General features: G+C 34.2%; 1 long non-coding RNA gene across 1 annotated transcript in view; it reads right to left on the reverse strand.

Moving 5' to 3' along the window:
• Positions 1-7,051: 7,051 nt before the first annotated feature.
• LOC107700976 (uncharacterized) overlaps positions 7,052-8,198 on the reverse strand; it is a 23,140-nt gene continuing 21,993 nt past the window's right edge. Inside the window, exon 3 of the long non-coding RNA XR_001635593.1 lies at positions 7,052-7,112. This is a non-coding gene — a long non-coding RNA (uncharacterized LOC107700976). The remainder of the gene's footprint in view (positions 7,113-8,198) is intronic.

Consider the following 8,198-nt stretch of genomic DNA (forward strand, 5'->3'; position numbering starts at 1 on the left):
CTATGGAATATTATTCAGATTTCATTTTTAATTAAGCAGTTTCTGAAAAATAGGGTAGGTAAAAAATGTTATAATATGGTATTTTTTACAAAAATATTATATTTATGTAAATAATGCATATATAATAGAATAAATAAAAATAAAATGTGAAAATATGCTTTTCTTACAGTCGATGCAAAAAAAACACTAGCTTTCTATTTTTTCTATTCTATCTACTTGTTTTTAAAACCAATCAACAGACAGCTGTGGAATACTACAGAATATTATTCAGATGTAATATTTAATTACGTGATTTTCTGAAAAATAGGGTATGTAAAAAATTATAATATGATAATTTTTTAACATAAATATATTATTTATGTAAATAATGCATATAGAATAAATAAAAATAAAATGCGAAAATATTGTTTTCATATAACCAATGCAATTAAAAAGTCACAAACAAAAAATATAGTATAAGTCTCTCTTTACCAATGTTTGTGTAGATTTTGATAGGTGTTCATTTACAGATAAATAGATAATCATGTTATTAATAGGTAATCACTTATTACCAAGAAAAACCACTAGAGGGACTGTTGAGCTAAACAGAACCAAATGTATCCTGTAAAGGAAAGAGACCTGTAAACCACCTCCTGCCATGGCTGTATACCTTTCCTGAAAATTCCCGGACTGAGAGGCAAGACAGTGTTCTAACCCAGACACAAAAGAATAAAGATCTGTACCTCTTGGATTTGCATATTGTATTCAGGGTGTATTCACAACCCATCCCTGATGAGATCATGGCAAACACTCAAAAGTGATTTATCCTTCCCATATTCCCGTGATCACTATTTCAAGCCTGCTCGTGTTAAATGTTATGTGGAATGGGATAAAGGCCTGGCCGTGCCCTTTCATATTATCCCAGGCCACGGAGGAAATCAAGTTGTTGTTTCATATGGATTTCAATGCATCATAAGAGTTTTCATCCAGTATTATAATGAAATGACTGTACTTGTCCAGGAACACACCCTCTGCTTAGCTGTTCACTTCCATAGTAATGCTGTCCTTTCATGTAGACAATCAGTAATTTCCTTAAATTATAAGTTTGTTCCAACATTATATATATTCAGTTCCCTTTATTTTCTTGCACTTTCCATCAGCTGTAAGTCTTCAGGTAAGCTGTTCCTCTCTTCTTTTCCACACCAATATCCCCATCTCCATGTTTGAATTAACGTTTTAAAGAAAGGCTGTTATTAGTTGTGTGTATGTTTTGGAAAATCACAGCATATATCTCAACTAACATCACAAAAAAGCTGCACCCACCTGCTCAAAACAAGCACTGTACAAAATTGTAGTATTTACACCTATGCACAAAAGCTGCAAGCATTTTAATCCCTTGGATAATTTGAAGTTGAAGAACATTTGATCTTGCTGTTTTGAATATTATCATGGGGGAGCTGTCATCAAAATGCACATGTAATATTTCCAAAACTACAGCATTGTTAACAATTGTAATAAAAGCAACATACATTGGGCACTTGGCAGATTTTAACATTTCTGTATTGTACTAGACAAAAAATTCAATCACATTGAAATAGATGAAGATGAAATTTTGCAGGAGTCTGGCCTCAACTTTCTGTAAGGGATGTGAAATGCACATTTGCAACCCATTGTGATAGTAAAACAGGGTTACAATATCATAAGAACAGTTTATTTTAGACTGCAAATGTTCTGACCCCCACAACACAGAATGTGGCTCTTACGTCATAGCAGACATTTTTGACTGATAGCTTCTGTATCCTGTGCCATCAAGCTTCTAGACAGAAGGGGGGTTCCCAGCGGCTGGAGCTCACAGCTCATTTTGGAATATGTGCTTCAGACGTGATTTGTTTAGAATTAATTTCCAGTTCAGCAGTTTAGTTTGACTGATATGTGAAAAAAATACTTTACAGTAGGTCAAATAGTGAAGCTAAACTTATGAATGACTTCTGTTTAGTTTTTTTTATAGTATGAAATCTATTTGAATTGTTGATACTTTGTATTTATTCCTATTTTCAAATTTTATGTTATGTTTTGTGTATTACTAAAGAAACTAAAAGAAATAAATGAATGCTTAAAAGAATATTTAAACAATATGTGTGCTAGCATGATTTTAGTTTGGAACAAAATCCCTTATTAACCTTTTAAAGTTATATCCAATTTTACAATTTTGTTGCCATGACACTGGAAGCCCATAAACAACTGTAAAATGTATGATTTGAAACATTTTAATGAACACATTTTAACAGAAAACATTTATGTGCAAATGAATGTAATTGGCTTCTAATTTCTGCTTTTAAATCCTCCAGAAATGGCCTCACATTAACCTAACGTTTTTTTTTTTTAAAGAAAACGAGGAGAAATCAAAATAGTGTTTGGTGGTAATCAGCGCTATGAAAAGCTGTCGATTGAGTTTACCTTGTATTGAAGTTAGTTTTCCTTTAAATATACATTACACTGAATACACTCTACAAAATGTCCTCAATTTGAAAGAAATCCTTTGAATAGCAGATTGCATTTCATAATTGCTCTACATATGTGCAACGTCTGTCACTAGAAGCACATTTATGTGACAAAACAAATGGGAAAGTTTAGAAAAACATCTCCAAAACATCATGCTTGCATCCACAGAAGAGCCATTTGCTCACATAGATGAGAAACAGATGAACATTTTTCGACATTTGCAAGTAGAGGCAGTGACTGCAATAAAGATACCAAAGATAGAACAGACATTTGGAGACTGGGGTGAAGGTATATAATATATACCGCCATTGATATAATAACGCCAGTGTAGCATAACTATCGTGGAATCAGTGAATGAGTAAGAGATATGTTTTATTGCAGTTGCCAACATGAATCTTGCTTAGAATTTCCATTTGTGGGGTGGGCGGTTACAGGACCATATGCTGCTCATATTACATCAGGACGGTGGCACAGGATAAGATGGTGGGCCCCTGTGGGGATTGCATGTGAACATTGATGAAAAGAGAACGCTCGTGAAAACTAAATAAACAAATGCATAAATTACTAACACAGACTGGTGGATCTCCATAATCAGCAGAGCAAACGCCTTTGAAGTAATTTCAGTGCTTATAGTAGCTGTTTCTCAAAATCTTACCATAAATAAAAAGGGGGAACATTTATGTGCCTTCCCTCCTTCCTTCGTTAAGAAATGTCTGGCTCCAAAAGTCGGCATCAGTGGAGTTCAAAAGTCTGAGATTTTTAATGCATTTTTTTTCATTACAGATTATATTATCAGCATAACAATTTGAGTGGAAAGTTGAATTGAAATGTTAATATAAATGTCATAGTATTTGGTTTGGCTCCCTTTTGTTTTAATGACAGCAGCAATCGAGCTGCATGAACTGAATTGTGTAAAACATGATGATCATGTTTTCCAGCATGATTTGAGAATGATCTAAAGAGTATCGTGTGCTTTAATGGAAGGAAATCTGACCTCTTGTACAAAGGATTTTGATTAGTGACCTAGAAATAATGAGGGAAAAAAATTCTTCATTTTACATAGTTAATTTTCCTAAATACATTTCTCAGACGTTTGGATCACACTGTATAAACTGTTCTTTAAATGTATCTTCTGCTGTGTTCACCGGATGTACATTTTCACAATTCATAAATCAGAGCAAAATAACAGGCATGCTCTGAGCTTGGAAAAAGTTAATCTTCCAAGCTCGAAAGAAACAGCATCTTGTTATTTGAGGTTCCACCTCTGCGATTGCCCATCCGCTGTGCTTGCCTATTTTGAGATGACAATGAGGTAACTTAAAACATAGACGTACTGCCTGATTACAAGGCAACATTCGAGCCGTCCCACCCTCCTTCACCACAGAATGCGTGCATACTGGATAATTACCCTCCCCTCTCACACACAATAACATCACATACACCCACACGCTGTGTGCTGATCCAAACACACTAAGCTTGGGATGTGCATGGTTTTCATAACAGGCATGCTCTGAGCTTGGAAAAAGTTCATCTTCAAGCTCGAAAGAAACAGCATCTTGTTATTTGAGGTTCCACCTCTGCGATTGCCCATCCGCTGTGCTTGCCTATTTTGAGATGACAATGAGGTAACTTAAAACATAGACGTACTGCCTGATTACAAGGCAACATTCGAGCCGTCCCACCCTCCTTCACCACAGAATGCGTGCATACTGGATAATTACCCTCCCCTCTCACACACAATAACATCACATACACCCACACGCTGTGTGCTGATCCAAACACACTAAGCTTGGGATGTGCATGGTTTTCATTACAGTGGCTATGATTCCTGTTGCTCATTCAGAAGTGTAACTCAATGTCAAAGCATAGCTGTCGTCAAGAAAACTGTTAAGGTTTTCTATATTTGATTGTACAGTAATTTGTGAAGCATGGGGTTGATAATGGAACTAAATGGAGGTGGGAGTGAATCGGCAATAGTTAATTCGTTCTTTAAGAATAGTTCTGTTATCATTTACTCACCCTTATGTCATTCCAAACCTGTATGACTTTCTTTCACTTTCATTGTATGGAAAAAAGCAGAATGGAGGTTTATTGTTCCACAGAAAAAAAAGAATGTTTTGAATGATGAGGGCGATTAAATAGTTTCAAAATCTTAATATTTGTGTAAAATATTAGTACAGTAGTTACTTTATCCTGATTAGTCAATAAAATTTAAAAGCTGTTGGTATCTGTATTTGAAAGACCTAATTCCATTAAAATGTTAAAAACTAACTGTATATATATATATATATATATATATATATATTCGCCAAAAGTTGGCGTCAGTGGAGTCCAAGAGATTTTTAATGCATTTTTTTTTCATTACATTTTATATTATCAGCATAATAATAATTTGTTTTACAAAATGGCACATTGTTTTTGTTTTACAAAATGGCACATTGGTGTAAGCTGAGTGTAAGCGGAGTCTTTTGTGGTGTGTTTTGTAGTTATCCATCATTACAGATTATATTATCAGCATAATAATCATTTGTTTTACAAAATGGCACATTGTTTTTGTTTTACAAAATGGCACATTGGTGTAAGCTGAGTGTAAGCGGAGTCTTTTGTGGTGTGTTTTGTAGTTATCCATCTGAGTTTTGTCAAATCAAACATTGTTTCTGAGATGACATTGCAGTCTCCTCCACCCACTTATCAGACTGAGTTCAGTGAAAATCACTGGGGCTTGAGCCAGAGCTGCTCATAAACATAGATGTACACAGAGAAGAACTCTCCTTAACTGCTGGACTGAATCGAATGATGTAATGCATCTTAATCTCATTTTAGTCCCTTTCTGTAATCATGAAAGGCCACAATTGTTCCGACTTTTTGGAAATGGGAACCACACCGACAGATGAAACAGAGGTTCTGTCACAGTTTTGTTTGAAACATTCACAAAAAAACACTCTGTGAGGACAATTGGTGGGTGGCAAAGTGGAAAAGTTGGCAAAAAAGAAGTTCAAGCTGATCATTTCATTAATGTAACCAAATCATTTTAACTGCCTACTTTATACTAGTCATTGCATTTTTTTTTTTTGAGGTACTCGTTATTTAGATTAAGTTCAATTTACTGCATCAGCAGATATTATGGTTTCCTGCACTTAACGCTCATGTATTCAGTCTATGATATATATATATATATATATATATATATAGGGTTTGTTTCTCCATGGTATTTTAGTGACTGATATTTAGTGTTTGTTTTAGCCCTCCTTACTTGTGTTCAGAGCACTCTTTATTGAATTGGAAAAGCAAATGAGTCTCGGCATTGTGCTCTGATCCAGAAGTTAATTTAATAGCAATCATAGCTCAGTTAGTTAAGCTCCAAGTCGTTCTCATAAATACAACCTGCATCATGGCTTCTTGTTCTTCTCTCTATCTAATTTGCTGTAAAGTGGTAGAAGACTAAGATAACTTAGTTTGAGTGGGCTCTTTTCCAAATATATTACATATACCACCTACCACCAAAACCACCTGAAGGAAACCCAGCATGAAAACACCATTTAATGGATCGTTCATAATGACTTTCAAAAGATCACACAATTCTAGACACTCATAAATTTGTGTGGCAAAGTCTACTGTGGCAGAATTTTTTTCTTGGTAATCTTAAAAGATTTTTCACAAAACTAGTTAATTTAATAGCAATCATAGCTCAGTTAGTTAAGCTCCAAGTCGTTCTCATAAATACAACCTGCATCATGGCTTCTTGTTCTTCTCTCTATCTAATTTGCTGTAAAGTGGTAGAAGACTAAGATAACTTAGTTTGAGTGGGCTGTTTTCCAAATATATTACATATACCACCTACCACCTACCACCAAAACCACCTGAAGGAAACCCAGCATGAAAACACCATTTAATGGATCGTTCATAATGACTTTCAAAAGATCACACAATTCTAGACACTCATAAATTTGTGTGGCAAAGTCTACTGTGGCAGAATTTTTTTCTTGGTAATCTTAAAAGATTTTTCACAAAACTATCTTTGTTCAGCTTTTTTTTTCTGTCCACTTTGATGTGCCTACACTGTAAAAAAATGTCCACCCCTTTCAACTTAAAAACGTACGTTTTGTGGCTGCCTTCAAATTTTAAGTTAAATCAACTTAAAAGTACAAGTCATTTCAACTCACTAATTTAAATCTTGCCTAGTGCTGAATTGTTTTATTGAAGTTCATTTGACTTTACAATACTTGCTTTCAACTTAAGTTCAAAATTTTTAACATTAATTTTCTAGTTATGATAATGTAAACTTTATTTTAGATCCAGATAAAAAAAATATACTACAGCTTGCACGCCCTTCTTGTGTGTATGAAGTGTCTCACCATGAGCCTTTAAAATCAGAAAATAACAGTAAAAATTACTAACAGTTGGTTATTCTATAAACAATACACACTGACAGACTTCAATATACACACATTAATTAAACATTCAATATTTTGAATAACAAAAAAAAAAAAGTGATTGTTTAAAGCAGGGGTGTCGAATATAAGCTGTCATGGCTTTTTCATCATATCATTTTTTACAGTGTAATATATACGGGTAGTCAGTAGCAGTTGAGTGGCATGTTGTTGTTGTTTTTTTTATCTTTCTCAAAGCATCTGAAACATGGAGAAAATGGAAATTAGTTCTTGTTATCTATAAGGTTATATAGACATGCTGACATGATGTTAACCATTTGTAATCCTCCATACTAGTGTTTGGTCCTGTTTTCATTTTTAGTTCCTTAAACTGCATTAGATTGTACTGAATCATGTTGATGTTTTCCACATTTTTTGATTAATTTGGTCTACATAACATTTTCATTTTCTATAGAAAAAAATATATATTTTTGCAGTCTTTGCAATCATATCCTTCTCTGGAAGTTTTTGATTCACTAGCAAAACTAAGAGAAACACTTTATTTTAAAGGGGTCATATGATGCGATTTAAATTTGTCCTTTCTCTTTGGAGTGCTACAAGCTCTTGGTGCATAAAGAAGATCTGTAAATTTGCAAAGACTAAAGTCTCAAATCCAAAGAGATATTCTTTATAAAAGTTAAGAGTCAACCACGCCTACCTAAAATGGCTCGTTCTAACACGCCCCCACATGTCTACGTCACGATGTGGGAAGATTTGCATAACGCCGCCCAAATGTTCACGCAAAGAAAGAAGGCGTAACTTTTATTCTTGCTGTAGTATTGTTGGTGCCGCCGCTACCATGTCGTGAAGGCGCTGTGTGTTTCGTTGTGAAAGCAAAACTACTTTGTTTGGTCTTCCAAAAGAGGACAATATCCGCTTCGTCATGCCTAGAGCTGATCCGTGCTGGTCGCTGAGAAAATACACCAACTTCGCGCGAACATTTGAACTCTCTTGACATTTTTTTGTCATGCCTCCATCAGTTATTTTTGCCACTTTTCAGATGTTATGTATAAATTTTGTTTTACATTTGTCCCAGATCCAGATCTGCAATCATGCAATGTGAAAAGCCATTATACAAAATAAAGTATTACACATTTAAAGCTAATGAAATTAGCCTTTAAAAGACAAAGGAGTCATCTTTTTTTCATTTCTAAAAATATTTAAAAAGTGATTTCCAACACCATAATTGCCACATAAGAATGCTATTAAAAATTTCAATAAAAGTGTCTGCTAAATAAATGTATGTAAATGTAAACACAAAATATAATCTGTGGTGTTGTGAAAATG

This window comes from Sinocyclocheilus anshuiensis, unplaced genomic scaffold (assembly GCF_001515605.1).
Source record: "Sinocyclocheilus anshuiensis isolate Anshui unplaced genomic scaffold, SAMN03320099.WGS_v1.1 scaffold1143, whole genome shotgun sequence".
In the NCBI taxonomy this organism is placed as follows: Eukaryota; Metazoa; Chordata; class Actinopteri; order Cypriniformes; family Cyprinidae; genus Sinocyclocheilus; species Sinocyclocheilus anshuiensis.